The 17,016-nt window shown below is 44.2% G+C and overlaps 1 protein-coding gene across 3 annotated transcripts in view; it reads left to right on the top strand.

The window, feature by feature from the left end:
- Positions 1–2,061: 2,061 nt before the first annotated feature.
- arhgap35a (Rho GTPase activating protein 35a) overlaps positions 2,062–17,016 on the top strand; it is a 43,170-nt gene continuing 28,215 nt past the window's right edge. Inside the window, exons 1-2 of one of the 3 annotated variants that reach the window (XM_057050706.1) lie at positions 2,062–2,697; positions 9,842–9,952. The gene's annotated coding sequence lies outside the window, so the exon portion shown is untranslated. Of the gene's footprint in view, positions 2,698–2,880; positions 3,066–9,841; positions 9,953–17,016 lie in introns of those variants that run through there. The other 2 variants (XM_057050705.1, XM_057050707.1) reach the window with 2 other exon arrangements.

A 17,016-nucleotide genomic window follows, 5' to 3' on the forward strand; every position in this document is an offset into this window, starting at 1 on the left:
TTTGTTAAGGTTGCACCTTTCAGTAATTTATTAAACATAAACATATATAATAGTGACAAAGCATAAGAAAAAATATCTTTATGCAGTTTAATGGCAAAAAGTTTAATTGTAGTTTGAAGAATCTTTTTGTTGTCGTTTTTTGGAAGATGTTTCGTTGCGTATCCTTACAATGGACTGAATATACTGGAATGTTTCCAGGCTAAACAATAAATTGCAATATATGGTAGATTCTTGAGGTTACATCATGTGGTGGTCTCTTGCAGTGCCAGGCCACAGTTTGTTTACTGTTCAATCCAATTTGAATGGGCCACCAGTTCACTAAAGAACATTGCATAGACAGCCTGGACAGCTTGCCTCAGCGAGTGTTCGGAGCATTTAGGGAGTCAGAGGGGGGATGGGGAAAGTGCAATTGTCAGAAATTGCACAATTGCTAGTAGAGGAATGTGCTTACCCCTAGGACCCAGAAACATTTCAGCTACAAATAAAGCTTTTGGTAGGATGGAGCCATGAAGAAGATGAAATTATACAATAAAGGGTGTTTTTCCACCCTGTATAGGGCTTACAGTAACCAAAATATATATAAGAATTTACATGCACAAATAACCATCTGTAATCATGGGGTCGATGCACCTCGGGACAACCGTAGCTGACAGTGGGTCACAATTTTTTTTAGCAGTTTTTGAAGCGTTGTACTATATTATAACTCGCAATAATAGAACAGTTCAACCTCAAGAGAACAGTGTTTTTTCTTTATAGAGAATGTAGTTTTTGCTATACCTACAGTATTGCATTTTTATTTATTTAATTTTAAAAAAAGAATAATCTACTACCTCTACTAATGCAATACCCCAAATAGAAAATACTGCAAGATTGGGAATGCATGTTTTAGGTTTCAGGGAAGAACAAGAGGGAGAGAGCAGAATTTCAGTTGCTGTAGACTACACTAAACATATGTTTGGGTTGTTTGTGCAACTGTAGTCTTGTATTACATTTGCATTACATATTACAGACAGTTCCTAGAATGTCAATGTTACATTGCTGGATTCATAAAAGTTAGAAATCTACTTTAAAGTTTATGTAATTCTTTCATTTAGTGTAATTTACTACAGTCTTCAAAGGACGGCAACTGCTCAGAGCACAAGGACTAACCTTTGTGATCATTAGCTTCCTTCTGCTTTGCTGTCTAAGGCTTAAAGAAGGAATCAGTAGGTGAAATCACCTACTGTATGTATTATGTCATAGAGCTTTCAGATCTGCTGGAGGTGAGACCAAATAGTTCTTGCTTCCCCTTCGCTTGTGAATACGTATAGTTGCAACAAGAATGTTTTTTTTTATATCACATACAGAGCACTTTAAAGTAAAAATGTCTAGACAGCATGTCATCATCACAGCAATGCACGTATCTCATCCTATTTAGTATTCGATCGTGAAAAATATTTCAGGTGTATTTTCAGGTCACCACAATAGCGCTTTAAGATTAAAGATGATACAGAGAAATATGATGTTTAAGTGTACCTGGTTTTAATCTTGTGACCTACCAAATGAATCTACATTAGAAAACATCAAAACAGATCATACAGAAAATGTTTCCTCACAAAATGACATAAAGCAGAAGAGTGAAGTAAACAAATGGGAAATTAGCTCTAAATCTCTTTATTTCACTACACCTAAAAAATACCAAAATGTGAAGACTTGTAACCAAAATGTAGTAGCTCTTAAAACTACTATTCCCTCTCATAGAATACAAATAACAAACATACAAACAAAAATGTGACTCGATTTGCCATATGCTCTTTGTGTTGTTGTCCGTGGTGCGTTTAGGAACACCGCACTTTGGTATGGCTCTCTTATGGTTCGCACAGCGCAGCTACAAACCTAATGAACCAATTTACCACTGAAAACAAAACCTATAATTGCACAACTTTTGCATCCGCTGTAGCATGTTTGCTTTATAATGGGAGCGCAGACAGGGAGGACGGTAATATTCTCTAAATTTATCAATAGTGTGTGTTGCAATTGTATCCACGAGCCACTGGGTGAGTCTCTCTCTCTCCCTGGGACTCTCTCTCTCTCTCCCAACAGGAGGGTTGATGCTGGATTCGAGAGAAGGTCCGCCATTATTGGGGAAGCTGAAAAAACCAGACTTAAACACACCGTCACACATTTAGCATGTACGGAACTTAACATTAGCAGGCAACACAGCGCCCGGGGTCGAGCCGTTTGTCCCCCAAAAGCGTCGTTTTTTCCCCCCGTCACAGTGACGCGGCTTCAACTCGCGTTTTCTGCGGACTCTTATTTTTTTTAATGACACAACAAAGGAAATAATAATTGGTCAAAAACAACGTGGTGGCTGGAGCACGGAGGAGAAAACGCACACACTCACACCGAAAACAGTGCTCTCCAACGCCTCCCACTTTCCGTTTCCAGTCGTAGTGAGAAGACCGGAGTTTCAACAACGTTTTCTTTTTCGTCCTTTAGTTGTTTCGTTCCTCTCCTCCGGTCAGGAGGGGGAAAGAAAGAGATCATGGTGTCTTTCTGAAAACTTCAGACTGGCCGAAGCCAGCTCTTAATGGGAGCAGCGGACAGAAAAGAGACCATCGTCGTGAGCGTTCACAGTGTTTTTGTCTCATTTTCAAAAGTCTAACACCGGCAGTGAGTCGCAGAGGAAGACAGGAGCCGGAGAGGAGGAATGTTATGGTAAGTACATCAAATTAAATCGTCAAAAATACCTTGCATCGCGTTTTTGGTTTGTTAAAAAAAAGCCCATTTGAGGCGTTTACTTCTTTACGCCGTAGCGACACTCGAAGTGCTGCGAAGAAGCCAAAACTGGGAGTGAACCTCGGTCCCCCCCCGAGGGTTGGTGTGGTTTGAAACCCTTCATTTAGCAGTGATCCGAAGAAATAATCAGAATCTCAGAGATTAAAGCCTCGGCGTGCGTGAATGGGAAGTTTAGAGAGGCGAGAGGGAAGAGCGTTAAAATGGAATCTCGGATTTAAACACTCGACACCTGGAACGCATTGGGGCTTGTCAGGCCTGGATAACTTGTCTTGGATTTGAATAGAAAGGTAATAGTAATGTTGGCTTTATCTACAGCGACTGTCAAACCGCCTTTATTAATTATTGGCCTGCGTGGTATAAGTGAAGAGATGTAGTTAAAGGATGTGGAAGTTTTATCTGTCTTGCACATCAGATCTGGGTCTTGATATGACAGGAAAAGGCTTTCTGCCCAGTAATTAGTTTCCCCTTCATATTAAATTCTCCAGTAACTTTTGTAAACTCCAACACTGCCTGTCCAAGGGCATCTCGGTGCCCTGCTTAGCTGAGGTCTGCACACCCTGCCAGGAACTGTAACTTCACAGGTTTTAAGTGAGTTATTTTTCCACCACTTCAGTCTCTCAGGTGGTGATATTTAATGTGCCTCTGTCTGTTGTAGGTAAGGACAGATGGTCTGATTTGATTGACCCCCAATACCTGATCCATCAGCATATTTGTGTGCTAGAATTAGTCAATGGTGTGTCTTTGCCTTAGCTAAGTGGTTAATGCCGCTCCCCTTTTCACAGGGACCTTTTTAATGGCTCCTTTCCTTTTTAAAATGACTTGTCTCTGCTTTATCGGTTGTGATTCTGGGTAGGATGTGTGATTTGTGGGTGAATGTTAGATGACTGAAAGAGTGCCTTAATGCTGGGGTGATTCTGGGCTTTTCCAGGGGTGGTGCTGAAAGAGAGGGACTAGTTGACTTGGAACGCCACCATATATTCCATATAAGCCCAAACGGATGTTCTTTGATGAGGTTGCTCCATTTGTGTTCAGGTAAATGCACGAGCAGCTGTCAGAACTTCTGTTTTCTGCTGGGTTGGGCTCATGGCAGTGGTGCCAGTCTGAATTTGGAAGTCCCTTCTCCCTATGATAGCTTGTACCGCTTGTCCTGACAGAAGGGCAGTTACCAGCTTTAGCCCAGCTCGCCTGTGGGCCCCGGATCGCGTTGTGATTCCCTCGGCTAGAACGTGTTCCTGGGATTAGAGGAGTGAAGGCTTTGTTCGCCAGGATGCAGGCCAGAAATGCAGATTCATCCTTTGTTGAAGGCGGCATGGCAGAGGGATTCAGTCTCACATCCCACTTAATGCTAACAAATACAAAACGGCGTTTAACACACATTGCTGCTGCATTTAGGAATGTCTCCAATGGACAATTGCTAGAACTTTCAGCAGAAATCTGTACTTTTCCAACCTGGGTCTAGGAAATTGGGCATTATTATTACCCATGGATTGGCAATGGTTTTTCTGTGAGATGGTTTAAAAAGCTGTGGTAGACTGAGCGTGCGGTTATGGCGCCGATAAGATTATAGATGGTGGACGATGTCTCAAGGTGACTGACTCTAATCTAGGATATCGGCACAGCTGGCTGAGCAGAACACTCGGCCTACTTGGAAACAAGTGTAGGGAAATCCGAGGTAGCGAAATTGTAAAAAAAAGAATTCCAGGTCCGATGACGAACAACCTTGTCTCCCTGATTTGCACAATTTGCTGAACTTTAGTCCTCTGGAAATTCAAGAGTGAAAGTTTGTGTTGGTGGAAAAAGTTGCTGTCATCAACCTTTGGTTTCTCAAGACTAAGGGATTTCTAAAAAAAGAAGATGTTAACTGGTAAAATGACTGTTTTTGTGTGAAATATGCTCTTAAGCAGTAAGCCCAGCTGTTGTGAAGAATCAGTGTCTACAACAACATTAAGCTTGGAATCATGCTGCATAACAAGGTTTTTACATCATGTCAACTCGGGTGTTTATTTTCGCCAACCTCTGCATTATTTAGCGAAACGGTGGCCTTCAGATTTCACAGGCGGTGGACCTGTCAGAGCAGGGTAAGTCCTGCACCACAGATGGGAAATTTACATCAGCTCCTCTGAAGATTTGGCTAAATCTCCTCCTGTCTCTTGTATTACAGGAGCAGTTTGCTTGTCAGGCAGTGTTTGATGGAGAAAGGAGCTAATTATAGCCGACCGGGCAGCTTTGGAGTTCGGTGGGCCAGATTACAGTCACTCCTCTCTCAATGGCAGCCTTGTTCTAGTGGCCGATTTATTAGGCAGAGAGAAGTGCATTCTGGGATGATTGTATCTGAATTTCCATTAGAAAGTGTGCCTGCTTCGGTTGAACTGAGGGTCTCTTCTCTCCCAATGGCTCTAGCTCCTGTGCTCATTACAGATTTCACAGATGGGCATGCCTTGATCTAAAGCCCTGTGTAGTGTGCCCCCGCTCTGTTTCCCAGCCACTTTCAATATGTAACCTAAATGGACAAATTATGTATGAGTTATTAGAGGACATGACATGGAACCAGTAATCCTGGGTGGCCTTTTTCTTACCAGAATGACAAACACAGTCAGCATTTGTCTACAAATAGTTCATCCTGAACCTTAAAAGTTGATGTTTAATGAAAGCCATCAGTAATAAAGAATGGATTTGTGCTGCGTCAGATGTTCACATTGCATTTCCAATACAAATGAGCTATACGGAGAAGGGTTTTTCGCTATGATTGTGGCTCGCCCTCGATGATTGATTTTAAGAAAAAAAAAAGACTATTGCCATGGAGACACAGAACCAGGATGTAAGCAACAGTGGAATGGTGACCCCTGGACACGAGCAGCCTGGCTTTGCTTTTCGGATAGAATTACACAACAGAGGGACAAGGGTCAGGGGGGCAATGGTCAATTTAAAAAGGTCTGTACAGGAACAGGAGCAGCAGTTGGAAAGGACACCACAAAACTAGGTGAGGAAAAAAAAATAGTCTCCAAGAAACGGGTGAGTGTGAAGCTAAGCACAAACATACTGCTGGCCGTTTTCGCTTCAGGCTGTGTTACTGGTATGTGCCCTTTCAGCTTTGTGCTTGGGGATCAACCAATCAATGACAGCCATAAGTAACCCTGCTGCTTAGCTGTTGGTCACAGCCAAATTCCATGACTCAGCGTGTCCACCGATAAGATGTTATGATTGAGTCGCTGCCAGCAAAATGAGGCCACTGCCTGGAGTTCAATAGGTTGGACTTGTGCACCGAAAGTTTAAGCCACCTCCAAACAGTGTCAAGAGTTGTTTTAAATGCTCAAGTTTTACAGATTTCTTCTAGGAAAAGGCCGCAGAACGATGGTTGCTGTATCCTGTTACATTTCTAACTTAAGTGTTCAATAGGCTCTGGCTGTTTCTGAGTGAGTCACTGTTTATGCTGACTCTACTCAGGATTTAGACAGAAACAAGGCGAGACTGCCCTGAAATCCACCCACACACATATTAAAGGATAACTGTGGGCATATTTGTAGTCTGTGGACATCACGCGCTCGCACATTTCCCACCCATACACGTCCGTAACCTGTCTCGCCGACCTCCAAACGTCCCATTTGAAAATTTCCACACTTCATTGCCTAAATCGGGATGAAGTCCCTGTGTGACATTGTTTGTCTTTGGAGATTCTCCCTTGCGGCGCCCCCGTGTTTCCTTGAGGAAGTCCTACTGCTTTTCCTCGTGCACGTGCCTAGAGACGAAGAGCTGGGTTTGGAAAATTAGTGAAAAAGCGAGTGAAAACAGTTAGCAGCTATGCTAGGCATTTATCTGTCAGTTGGCTTCAGTATGTGCTTCATGAAACATGGAAGTCGGCACTCCTGTTTAATACCTGCTGGGTTAGTATTTGTTGCACACGTTTCCTGCATGACCTGCAGGCCCAGACAGCGGCCTCCAGTTCGTTCCTCTTGCCTCCGCTCCGGTTTGCAGTCTTCATTATCGTGCCTGCTTCACATAGGCGTGCTGTCAGTCTTCACGTCCGCCTTTGCTCCACAGCACAGTGTTATTTTCAGCAAGGGTGAAGGACACAGAAAAGGCATCACCTTGTCACTAGATGTTTGTTTCAGATGGCACTTCAGGGAGATCTGGTCTGCACCGTGGTGGCCTTTGGCATCGCCCTGGCGAACATGTGTCCACGCCTCATCCACGCGCAGAAAGACAAAGAAAAGAAAGAGCGATGGAACGTTTTACAACGTGCAACGGGCCTGTTAAATCTCTGCCGTACCTTGATTCTGCGTGTTGACATCAGGAGCATAATTGGGGTGCTTCCAAGTGATTTCATGCTTGATACAGCACTGTAGTAACAGCGGCGAAGTGGCCAGCTGTTTGAATTGGTAATCTGGTGTCCCAGAATGACTTGACAAGGCGCTGATGTTTTATTGAGTCTGACATACAACAGGGAGATTTGAAAGCAGCTAAGAGCTGTAAGCAACCCGCTCAGAGGGCAACAGCTGGAAACGCTGGTATGCAAAACGCATTGTGAACATACGATATGATATCACTCTATCGTTTGCTTTCACAGCACTGCTTGTAATTAACTTTGTTGCTATTGCCCTTTTCTGTTTTGCCACTTTTTAATTGTAAAACTCCTATTCTCTGAAATCAGAATTTGGCCGTGCGGTGGAGAGCATGCTGGTAAAGGGAGCTAATGGCTGGCCTCTCCCTGTCCTCATAACATCAGCGCCGGGGCAGTTTTGGTCATTTGGCAGCTTTTTGACAGCTGCCATCACATTCTCTTTAAGGTGAGAGGATAAAGTGGGCCTTCATTGCCATATGTATCGCAGGCAGCAAGCCTCTGACACCTGCGCTTCACTTATCTGGTCTCGTCCCGGCTTCCCGGCCCAGGCCCGGCTGCGTCCAGCCCCACGGGGGATGAGTAAGCATAGGCTTGGCTTGCGGACGCCTGGACCTGCCATTATCGATCGGTCGCCTGTCATCCAGCCACCACTTAGCTAATGATATCCACATTATTGTTTCATGGCTGGAACACGGTCATCAGGCAGAAAGCAGAATCTTGCTGTGGCATCTGAAGTAAAGATGTTTCCCCTCCGCACAGGAGGCCAGTTGGTGGAGCGTCCCGCCATCTGCCAGCATTCTTTTTATGACCGCCACCATACTGTCTCTGCCGCGTTGCCTTCCTGCATGTTAGATGTCTTAGTTGTTTGTCCATCTGCATGACAGAAAACAGAGCAGCGAGTTTCTGGATCGGCAAGGCTTTGACCTTGTTACTGGCAGTTGTTGTTGTCTGCTCTACTAAATAAACACTCGATAACTGCGCCGGAAGGCTTGTTTAGAGGCACATGCTTGTATGGATGCAAATATCACTCTTGTCCATTAGTTTTTCGTAAATGAATTTTGCTCCTATTTGTGTTTTCTTGGGGGTGACATGGGTCATTTCTCTTAGTTCAGTAATTTCCCAGGATGCAGCGGGGGCCCCGAGGTCCACAGCTCTTAAGTCAGAGTTCATTTCCTGTTGTAGCGCTCGGCTCCTGAGGATCCACCATTTTGTTAAATTCCCGTTATGGACTGTGGAAATGTGTCGCAATTTACAGCATGTGAGGGAAATAAAGTTTTCATTTATAACAATACTTGAAACACCCACATATTGGTTATGAACAATCAGAAATCGTAGACCTGAATCCTTCATTCTGTTGCGTTGCCAAGACTCCTGCTATACATGTAGTATGTTTTAAGATAAAAGTAAGGGAAACACGGGCGAGGAATGTAAACAGTTCTTGGAGTTGTTTTCGGTTGTTCAGAGAGCGGACAGCCTCGCTGCACCACGGCTTGCATTAGTCACAGTCATTGGAGGGAAGAGGAGTGCAGAACTTTTTGCCCAATGAGAGAAAAGGTCGTTGGGAATGCAGTTTGTCAGGTCAGGGCGAGCCAGACCTGTCATGGCTTAAATCTACATGACTAGATGGAGCATAACGATGAGAAAGGTAAACCTCGACTGGACATAAATATCATAACTGCCACTGAACATTCTCGTTGGCTTTTTTGTCAACATGTTTGAGGTTTTTTTTAATTGGCGTAAGCTATGATTGGTTTTATATTTTCACCGATAAGCCGGACTGGGATCATTTCTGTGACCTGCCGGAGGAGCGGAGGATCCAAGTTGGGGAACCATGCTTTGTCTCTTTACTTTGGGATTACCATTTCAGATTTGCCATTTGTATAGGTAGATGTGATCTTTGAAAATGAAGCGTCAAATATCTCCTCTGCCAACCAGTCAAGAAATGATTCACATCCCTTTTTCCCGTAAACCTCAAGGAGCTGCGAGAGGCCACTGCTCAAAATCTGCTGAGGAGAGCCACTGAGGTTTTTGTTCCCAGTATAGGTCAAACTCCCAAAACAGTTGATCTTACATTGCCCACAATGCAGCTGTGTCCAAGCCCGCTTCAATTATTGTGTCAGACTTGACAAAATGCCACACAAGCCACAGAAAACCTCAACTGTTTTTACCGGCTGTCTCGTCCCCCCATGACTTGTTAATTCAATTTTATGTAAGTTATCATTCATCTTCTCTCAACCACCAGTTAATCTGTGTGTGTGCGCGTGTGTGTGTCTGTGTGTGCGCATTTGTGAGTGCTGAAATCTGCAAGCCTGGATAGAATCATTAACATTTTATCATATTTTTATGATATTTGTAACATCAAACTTTAAGCAGTGTTGGTTAGCACTGGTTTAAGACAATCATTTAATCCATTCTACCAGTTAGACACTGGTAATAAAAAGGGGCAGAACTATTAATCCAGGATGGGAGGATTTGTTCCATTGGTCCTCACAAGCTGAGCTTTGAGCAGGATGAGATGTGCAGTCGGTGACACTGGTCTGCTAACACACCTTCACTCTGCTTTAATTATTTTCAGGAATCCCAGTAATGCATGACGATGCGTCCGTCATAACTGACGGTAACGGCACTGAGATCAGAACCTACTCCATTCCTCATACATGACGTAACTCGATTACATCAGTTTTAGAGGGAAAACCCCTGATAAAAAGGTTTTTTCTTTTCCAGTTGTGTTAAAGCACTTGGTCCTTCTCGCCGGTCTTTCCACCTCTCGGACGTGACCCTTTCATTGTGGCTGCCACCTGTGTAACAATAGGCCCCACCCAGATCCTCTGGCAGGTGAGGGGCAGTTTGGGTTTTATTTATTTCATGCCTGGCAGTGTTTACAGGTTGTCCTGGCTGTTCTTTTAAGGCTAACCTCAAATCCAAATGGTTGCTCAACAGGCATAATTTCAATTTTTAGTTGAAACTTATATTCCTCCTTTCCTCACAATGAAACACACTTATTTAGAAACAGGCAATCACAACATGCACCACAAGGGTTACTCCCCCCCAGCTGAAATTTGATCTCTTCCATAATCCATGGATCTTGTAAAATGCAATGACTTAAGTACAGAAACTTTGTCAATTTTCATAATTTAACGCAAGTGTGAGCTCCAGACCAGACTGAACAGCAGCCGAAGATATTGGCTTTTGGCCTTCTTCAACTTCCCATTCAATGACCCCATTTAGTTAGCTTAGCACCCAGGCTAAGCAGCTGGCTCACTGTGTCAGCACAGCAGAATAATAATGCAGCTAGCAGATAGCAAGTGTTCTCCCAGTCTTGGCATCGCCAGAGAGAAACCCATTTTCAGGGAAGTGCAGATGCTCGGTATGCAGTTGTGCAACTCGGAGGGAAAATTGTGTTGTGTATAGGAAACAGCTGCTGGGTAGAAGGATGTTAGCGGGCTTAGCGGTGTCAAAGGGCACTGTGGGTACTGCCCATGTTGGCGCTATTTTTCACCATGGTGATAAAATGTTCATACATTCACAGCTTTAAATCAGTCGAGGAGGGAGTTATTCCAAGAAACGGCTACTGTTTTGGTAATCCTTCATGCCAGCTGTTATTTCCCACCATGCAAATTTTTGGATTTTTTTTTAAGAACGTTAGATCCCATGTTTGCTTTGTTTGATTTGATGTTTTCTTTACAATCATAAATATGTTTTTGCTTTCCATTAAATCAAAAGTGTTCTGGTATGTGTCAGTTTTTCTTTTTTGTATTCTGACACGATTGAAACGCACATGTTGACTGAGTGACATCTTTCTTGTGTCGCGGGTAATGAATGAGACCCCCAGTTGTGCAGCATATGAAGGGTTTTAAGATATTGTTTTCAGATGAAGTCGCAGCTCTGTCATGTCATGGAAATGTTTGAAACGTGTCATACACCCCTGGAAAAATGAACAGGGATAAAAGTCACCACGATACCAGTAATTGGCAATTACTTTGCTTATTTGGAGTTCCTGCCAGAAAGAGAAGTTGATGCTTTCATTATTTTTACCTCCTGCTGTGCATACTGTGTAAAACATGTGTATGTGTGACAGGGTTTTCAACAGTCACCGAGACAAACAAAAGAATGGCAAAGGAAATGATGGGAAAGTAGGTCTGTGTCGGAGCTGTCGGAGTAGGTGTTGCTGTAAACATGTGGGCTAATTTGTGACATGCTGTGTTGACTGTAGTGAACTCGCTTCTTTCTCCTTAATACAAGCAAACTGGTCTTTGGGAGGAGTTTAACCTGTCCTGTAACCACCACACAAGGTGGGAATCCACACTATTTTTGGCTGAGTGTGGTCTCTAAATGATTGACCGTCGCGCCATACTTTCACTTCTCCTTTTTTCTCCACCCAGAGGTCAAAGTTGACAGGAGATATGGGTGGATGGTGTTGGCCATAATCCTTGGGGGATCTGGGCGTCCTTGGGGTTGTTGTGAGGTTGGTCAGTAGTCCCAAAACAATTACAGGGTTATTTTGGGTGACATCAACATAAATTATTGATATAACTCGGTCACGGCTCTTACGCTGACCCATTGAGTTCTTTTGAAGCGGTATGATGAAGGTTGCTAGGGCTTGATGGTAATGTTGGCGGCGCTCCTGAGGCTGCCTAACGATGCATCGTGGTAAATATGTCTTGCTGCCTGCACAGCTGGGAAACACTTGCCTCTGCAGCGCATGCAGAAATGAGCCGGGTAGGCGGCAGAGGGGGGGGAAAAGGGGCTGACACAACAGAGGAATGTAGCGAGGGCTCCGGGGCAGGACACAAACTGTTAAAAAGAGGACAAGCAAGTGTGGAGGAAACAAGCCGTTAATGCGTTCCCAATGACAGAACGACAGCTCTCGCATCAAAGCAGCCTGTTCTGCCGTATCCTGAGGGTGGGGAAATGCAACAGAAACGGCTCCCACTCCAGTCCAATCTTCTCCTATGTATGCATTTTTCACACTTGTGCTTGACTGCTTGTGTCTATGGAGCTCCCCAAATTTAGTTGACGGAGACAGGAAATTTGCTCCTCCCCTCACCGTCCTCCCTCCATCCTCTGCACTGGGCTGTTTGACGGGTGTTGATTGGCTGGGAGAAAGCGAGGGATGAGGTTTTGTCTCCTAATCTGCCAGCAGATCGCCATGATGGGCCTCTGTAGAATGGCTTTAGTAAATTACTCTTCCAGGGATGGACAAATCCCTTCTATCAGATTGCAGCTCAGTCTTCATGTCCCTCTATTGTTAGCCCTCCACTTTTTCTCTCCAGCTTTGAATTATTATCTTATGGCTACCTAGCCCTCCCCTCCCCTCCCCTCCCCTCCCTCTCCTCTCCTCTCCTCTCCCCTCCCCTCCCCTCTCCTCTCCTCTCTCTCCTCTCCTCTCCTCTCCTCTCCTCTCCTCTCCTCTCCTCTCCCTCCTCTCCTCTCCTCTCCTCTCCTCTCCTCCCCTCAGTGCTGTATTAGTTGCTGCTTTGCAACTTTTGTTGTCTCTCCTTTAATTTCCAATTCAGAGTTTTTCTGTGTGCAATAAACCCGGCTCTCTCCGCTAAGAGCCATTGCTCCTAGAATGGATGACACAAGTTTATGACGCATTAGCCCATTACAATCTGTTTACGACTGCGAGTATGTGTGTGTATTTTAACAGTCTGTACCAGTTTTGGGTGCAGAAATTGGGCCAGTCGCAAATGACACAACCAGAGCGATACTGAAAAATCTTCTAATTTTGCAAGCTGATATAAGCTGGACTCCTCAGAGATGTCTACTGTTGACAGATCATCCACACTGAGCTCTTTTCCAAACCAGGTTATCGAGCTTGAGGTGCAGAGTTTTTATGTTATCAAGGTTGTGTGCACGTGTGTATGAGAGCTGACCTCAGTGGATCACGTTTTTGACATATGTTGCTCAACAAGGCTGCGATATGCCAGTGATACACAGGAAGTCAGCATTTTCTTTTTTTATTGCACTGCTTTTAGCATTAATGTCTCATAAAAGAGCTGAGAAACGTTTAAAAAGTTAATTATATCCCCCTAACCTTACTATATATTAGTTTTAGGCAATTAAATATGCATTTAATTGTAGCATTTCTTCAGTAAAATTTGGCGATATAGTGGTCATTACATCAGTCGGATGCATAAAAGTGTTATGATAGTAACTTTGAGCATGTAAATATATGGTTGCTGCTTTTCTAAAATCTTTTATTTGAACACTTTAAAATGGAAAATTAAAGTAATGTTAAGTGGTAAAATAAACAGTAAAAACACATACTACTACTAATTTTACTGCTGTTACTAATGCTGTGGCTGTGGCTATGAAACCACCAAAACCTCTAAAGGAAGAAGTGGAAGGACTGAAGGTTAGCACTTTTTTGAAAGATTAAAATAATTTCTTTGAGCGATGTGACTTTATAGAATTGTCTGGCCTTGAAAATTAGTCCTGAGAGGTTTCTCAAATCCAAGCTGAAATTTTCCTTTCAATAGTATTATTATTTACTAATCTCTTCCATTGGAGGGTTTTTTTTAAAAATGTTTATCTTACTGACGATGCCATAATTTGAAATTTGCCCCTGCTCTGTGTGGTTATGCTATTACTTGGTTGGTAATGGAGTTAATACCCTGTGACGGTGAGCAGACCATCGTGACTGATTCCGGTTGGTCTGCCAATTCTGATTGGAATGGCTGGAGAAATCGAGTTAGGTGGGCCCCACCCTTCTTTATGGTCTCTGTCCCCTGCAGCCGAGGAAGCATCTGGCTCCCCTTCTGCCTTTCCCTACTCGCCACACATGCCGTCTACCCTTCTCTCCATGCAGCCCACACCGCTATCGCCACAGCTGCTAGCTATCCGGCTCATGCTACAATGTCGGAGCCTCTAATCTCCTGAGCATAAAGGCCATGCAAAGGGAATTTCTGTTAGCCTGCCACAGGAATAAAAGGAGAAGCGAGGAATCATTTGAGCAGGTTGACAGATAAAGCGCTTGTGCTTTCTGTGTGGTGCTTTTTAAGCCATGTTAAGCTGCTTAATTAGACATAATCTACAGACCCCAGACTGAGGCGGAACTAATGAAGTTAAAAGACTCAAATCCCATCCTACCATCACACCCTCTTCCCCCACACCATCACTTGCGCCGCTCAGTTTCATCACTGCTCTCCCCTCTGTTGCCTGCCACCATTACCCGTACATACACCATTCCTGCTTTTCTATTAACATCATTAGTGTTTCTGGCCCAGCCACACTCTGAGACATTGCTGTGCACAACATAAAATGTTCTAAGACTACCAGTTTACCTCTGTATCCTGTAGCGCGAATGCTAAATTATGCCCGGGAAAAGCGACGCGGTTAATAAGATGTGGGAAGATTTGAACGTTTGAATGTGGGTTAGTTTTGAGGCACAAATACTCCCACAGCCTGTATAGCGTGACTTGGTATAGTGACTTCCTGGACGCCCCGCTGATCATCTGGTGAGTCACTTTGACCTAAAAGATTCCAGGATATTTACACAGCTCTATAGATGTATAAGCAGAGGCCAACACAGAGGAAAAGCCCGGTTCCATCCGTTTTTGGTCTCCATTGTTACTCTATGTCAGTAAGAGGGGGAATCATGTACACGTAGAGTTTATATGGCAGATTTCCTTCAGAGCGAGGCATGTATGGAGCACAATGAGGGTCTTCTGTGGTTTGAAAAACATGTCTGTTACTATAATTACATTTAAAGAAGGTGTACAGCACGAGTGTTGGAACTTTGGGGATAGCGTCTATACCTGCAGATTCCTTCTGGAGTGAAAGGGGCCCGACTTCCTCGTGTTTTTGCAACACAAATTTCTGTTCCCAGCTCAGGTTTGCTGCTGAAATTCATTGTTCATGCAGGATTTCTGAAGCAGCCCTCCAGTTGTTGCTCTGGCATGTTTACATATTCTTCCTATCTCTGCATCTTTCAGGACCAGCGTCTTTTGTTGTTTTGAATTCTCCCTGAAGCCGAACGGTGTTGTTTTTTCCCCCAACTGAACAGGAGTGTTTGGCAAACCTAAACTGTAGATGTTCTTCCTCTGCCTGGGAGGACATTGCAGCTGACTGTCGTTGGGTTTCCTCATGATCATACCTGCACCTCCTTTTGGGCGATGGCATCTCAAAGAATAAAGCACTCGGCTATACAGTGGCAGACTCGTTCTCCCTCCTGTGCGAACGCATCCATTTTTAAACACCCCAAATGGAGACACAGATAGAGCAATTGAAATTAAAACACTTGCTGGTCATCACCTGCATCGTCTTTAATAGACATCATTGCTCCTTGTATTTTTATCCTTCCTTCTTTCCTCTGGTGACTCTCCTCCACCGCTCCACTCCAGCTCTGCCTGGTATCCTGATGTTAGAGTGGTTCTGAAGGCTGCTGAATTCTGGCCCTGCTTGATTAGCCGGCGTGTGATGCTCCAGGCAGCTTTGTTTTGTTGCTGAATGCGCTGTTCCATTGAGAGTAAAAGAGGAAGGAGGGGATAGTGAGGCGAAGGGTAGAGTGGAAGGGAAAAAACACACCAGAGACTCCTGGGAAAAAAAACTGCAAAATGAGAGAGGGAAGTATAAAAGGAGAGGTGGCAACTAGATAAATGAGTCTGGAGAAGCAGCTGGGGCAGAGAGAGGGAAAGAGGAAGGGGAGCAGGAGGAGAAAAGAAAAATGGATTGACCTCTCCTCCAGTGAAGAGGGAAGATAACTGTGAGTGTTTAGAAATGCTGAGGTGGACAGAAGCCATATCTTCCGCCACCACAGCACCTGCTACTCGGTCAGCCCCCTCCCATTCATTGACCGACTTTTCCATTGTGGGCTTTCGCGCGCGCCTCCCGCCTGTCGACACGCACGTGTGTAACAACACGCACATTATTAGCGTACCATTTTTGTCGCAGGCCACAGCAGTCCTGGACTCGACGCTGAAACAACAAATCCCGGGATGTCTGCACTGCACCATAATAATTCATGCATGTTTAATAGCTTTTATTATCGAGTTCTGAAAGCAGAGCTTCCTACAGCTCTATTTTTCCTCATTTTAGAAACCCTCTTTCATTATTTCTTTTTACTGGAAACTGCACGTGTCCTTCGCCTGTAACAAACAGTTTGTTTGATAGACAATTTGGAGGAACTCGCACTTGCACGCTTTCACTGACACACAAGACCAAAATAAAGGAGCCCCTTATCTCTAATAGCAGAGTCGCTTTATTCCTGCACTTGCATGCACATGAATAATATATGAATACAACCATGAACACAGACACCAAGGCTCAGTGATTTGGGAAATATTGTATTGAGGTGTGCTTCTTGTGACTGTGTAAGTTGCTTTTTTACTACGATTTCATGAGAATGAGTTAACACTCAAAACAAATATATACCTTTGTGTTCTCGTTTTAGATACCAGTAATTATAGACTGCAGCGTCGAACCGACTGCTTTACTCTCACTTGTATATCACGTGCCCTAAGTGTAATTGCAGCCTTGGCAGTTCGTTTGAAAGCCTCGGTTTTAAGACATTACAACACTATTGCAGATGCAATAAATCCTTTAGCCCCAACACGGACAAGTAACCATTTGATAGCAACGCTCTCATGGGTTCCTCTACTGCACATCTGTACTCTCTGTACCACAACTCTGTGTGTTTGTGTGAGCTTGCATGCCTCGCTGTCACTGTGGAAGGACACAGAGTCTCGGGGGCACAGTGATGAATGGCAGTGTTGTCACCACTCTGGTCCAGCTGCATTGTCTTTACAGCAAGAACTCTTGGTGTGACAGTGCGTCATGCAAGTCTGCGTGAAATAAAACTGTTGGGCGACACGAGATGTTCACAGGTTACACGTGTATAATCACTGTTTGCACATGTAACAGTCATGGATGCCCCCCTCCCCCTCCAATTTACACAC

The sequence above is a fragment of the Takifugu flavidus genome, chromosome 12 (genome assembly GCF_003711565.1).
Source record: "Takifugu flavidus isolate HTHZ2018 chromosome 12, ASM371156v2, whole genome shotgun sequence".
In the NCBI taxonomy this organism is placed as follows: Eukaryota; Metazoa; Chordata; class Actinopteri; order Tetraodontiformes; family Tetraodontidae; genus Takifugu; species Takifugu flavidus.